The 3275-nt window shown below is 50.7% G+C and overlaps 1 pseudogene; it reads left to right on the top strand.

The window, feature by feature from the left end:
* Positions 1-549: 549 nt before the first annotated feature.
* Positions 550-2327, top strand: LOC118611479 (annotated as a pseudogene).
* The last annotated feature ends 948 nt before the right edge of the window (positions 2328-3275 follow it).

The following is a 3275-nucleotide window of genomic DNA, read 5'->3' as shown; positions in this document are numbered from 1 at the left end:
CCCTCCCATCACATGTTCTCATATTTCTGTGCCTCTCTCTTTTTTGAACTGGTGATTGATTGTAAAATTAGTTACAGATAATCTGTCCTCGGCCAGCACTGCGAGCCCATCTGTATGGATCACAGATGAATGTCCAAGGCCTAGAATAATCTCGGGGTTCACGTAAACATCGGCTGGATGCCTGGCTGAAGGATGAAGGAAAAAGTAATTCTCATATATGGAGGTCCTGAGAATGGAAGTGTGACACTTCTGTCATTCCCAGCTTGTATGTGGCCAAGGAGGCAGACTCAGGGTTGGAACCTGGTGCCCACTTTCTCTCTCTCCAGGAAGGAGGCCACGCCTGGTAACCACAAGCTCGGGGCCAGGTGGCACCCCAGATCTGATCTCAGCGGTCTACAGTAAAACAGGAGCCCTGGAAAAGACCTGTCCACATTCCTTTAAACCCACCGATGGGAAAACCTCTAGCCATCCATCCCGCGGCTCGGTCTGCTCTGCCGCTTTCTGTGCTTTTGTCCATCTGTGCAGCCATATCCAGTGAGAGGCAACACCATGGCCATCACCTTTACTGTCCTCCTCTACCTCAGTGAGTTTTGGGGTGGATGGGGACAAACGCCCGTGTGGGAAGAGATCTCTCTTGAGATCGATGAACTGAAAGTTTCGGGGAAGGTGGGCATCTGCTCAGGAGTCAGTGGCCGCTCACCGGGGTCTCTCTTTCAGGGCTGTGTCTAGGCCAGAAGACCTAATTGCAGGCAGAAGACCTACCCCAGGCGTCCCAGGTCCTATTTCTTCCTTGGGGACAATGTAAACCCCACCCCCCCCTGCCCCAAGCATCTGGAGGATGGAGAAAAGGAATTCAAAACTGATTAATGAAAAACACATGTGAGAAGCCCTGAGACTTAGAGCTGGAGAAACTGAGGCACAGAGACAAGTCCAAGTTCATCATACTATACTTGACCTATGACCTTGATGGGAGATACCACTGCAAGTATCACAGCCAAACAAGCTGGTCAGTTTCCAGCGAGCTTCTCAACTGGATGGTCATAGGTGAGCAGACACTTCCTGTGGCACAGGTGAGGAGGCTGTGTCCTGGGATCTGGAGGGATCTCTTCTCTTTCCACAGCCGAGTCCTCACCACAAAGTGAGAGGGTGTCACCCTCTGCTCCCTCTTTATATTTATAGTACCATGAGAACGTTGAACATGAGATCTACCCTCTTATCAAATTTTTAGGTGCACAATGTGGTGTCGTTAGCTACAGACACGATGTTGTCCAGCAGGCGGTGAAATCTAGAACCTAACCATCTTGCCAAACTGAAACTCTATGCCCATTAAGCCTCCCCACTTGCCCCATCTCCAAGCCCCTGGCAACACGACCCCACTCTCTGCTTCCATAATGTTGACTTGACTCTTTTAGATTTATCAGTTAGTGATATCACGCAGTATTTGTCCTCCTGTGACTGGCCCATTTATTTCACTGAATATGATGTCCTCAAGCACACCCTCCCCTTAGCACATCGGCCTGTTCTCTTTCAGGAATGTTTGACCCACCCATGTTCTCAGCTTTCCAGGCCCCGTCGTGACCTCTAGTGTGGCTGGTGGCAGGAATTTGACCGGTTTGTTCTGTGTGATGGGATGGCTGCTACAAACACCTGGACACACAGCACTGAACCAATGAGTGGTCCTGGGCCCTCTTCACCGTGAGCCCCATAAGCCCAGGTCACAGGTAGACATTCAGGTGCTACGGCTATTCCTCAAGCTTTCCCTTTGTGTGGTCTTCCTCTAGTCAGATCCTGGAGATCCTGATCTCAAGCGAGAAATTCACAGCATTACCCCAGAACTCCCTGGATCAATAGACAGGTGGGGAGGACCCTCATCTCAGATGTAGCACCAGGTAGGATGTGAGAGTGGGTGAGGCGAGAGAGCTTAGGGCTCCAGAAGCCAGTGACACAGAAGAATCTGCAGTGGAGAGATCCAGGGAGAGGGGTGTGTGGGGAGCCTGATCCTCTTGAAAATATGACCTCGTTTCGCTTCCATGTGTGTCTAGGAAACCGACCCTATCAGTCCTACTAGGTCCTGTGGTGGCCCCTGGAGATACACTGACCCTCCAGTGTCGCCCTGATGTCAGCTATGACAGATTTGCTCTGTCCAAAGATGGGGCATGTGACCTCACCCAGTGCCCTGGCTGACAGCTCCAGGTTGGGCTCTCTCAGGCTGACTTCCCTCTGGGCCCTGCGATGGGCTCCCATGGGGGCAGGTACAGAAGCCACAGTGGACATTCCTCTCATGCGAGGGGCCAGCCCCCAGTGACCCCATGACATCCTGGTGGTAAGAGAAAAGCCCCACCCCAACCCATGCAACAGTGTAAAAGTGCATTTCAATAACATCTTCCTTGTTCACATCTCCCCTCTCTATTCCGGCCATGACCGCTTTGGAAAATATGTTGTTAATGGTTATTGGTATCAACTCCTCAGTAAGTCAGCCCCAAGGACAGGGCAGAGAGTGGTATCTCCAGGCACCAGAGCCTCCTAGGAGAAAATAGCTCCCAAGGCCCCCAAGAAGAACAATAAAACAATATTGCCGCCAGAGTATAGATAACAAAACTAACCACCAACATCTGCTTCTGTACACCTGCTTGCTTGGTGGAGGGGGTTTTGGGGCTTTTTAAGCTATCCCCTCTGGAGGCTCGGGGCTAATTCTCTAGTGGGGAGAATCAGTTGCCGACTGGCTAATGAAGGCTCATGATTAATCTCAATTGGCTCTTGGTCTCAGATTTAAACGCACCACAACACCCACACTATTGTTTTCCCTGGGTCTCAGATTAGCGTCTTGGGGTTTTTTGGGGGAAATGAGGGGTTGGGAAGCATAGACAAAATGAAAAATATTCACATAGCGGTCACAGCAGCATGGGCACAATGACATCGTACTGGAAACCACAAGGGAAATATCCAATTGCCCAGGCTCCGGCCCAGAGAGGATTCCAGGACCCTTAAGATCAGATGGGGTGGGCTTGCGTATGCTGGGGGTCTGACCTTTCAACTCTCATAAGAGAGGTCAGTACCACACAGTGACTGGGCACTCAGCCTCTGCAGTCTGATGCTGTGTATTAAAACCAGGATCCACTGCTTACTCTCTGTGGAGTTCTGTGAAAGATCCTTGAACTGAACAGGAATCAGCAACATTTTTTCTGTAAAGGGCCAGGCTTCATGGGCCTTACGATCTCTCTCAGCTGCTTAACTCTGCTTGCTTCCTGTTTAGGACACGGTTTGGACAGCTATCT

The sequence above is a fragment of the Rousettus aegyptiacus genome, unplaced genomic scaffold (genome assembly GCF_014176215.1).
Source record: "Rousettus aegyptiacus isolate mRouAeg1 unplaced genomic scaffold, mRouAeg1.p scaffold_m13_p_14, whole genome shotgun sequence".
NCBI classification, from domain to species: domain Eukaryota; kingdom Metazoa; phylum Chordata; class Mammalia; order Chiroptera; family Pteropodidae; genus Rousettus; species Rousettus aegyptiacus.
This window is presented reverse-complemented; position numbering and strand designations above follow the sequence as displayed.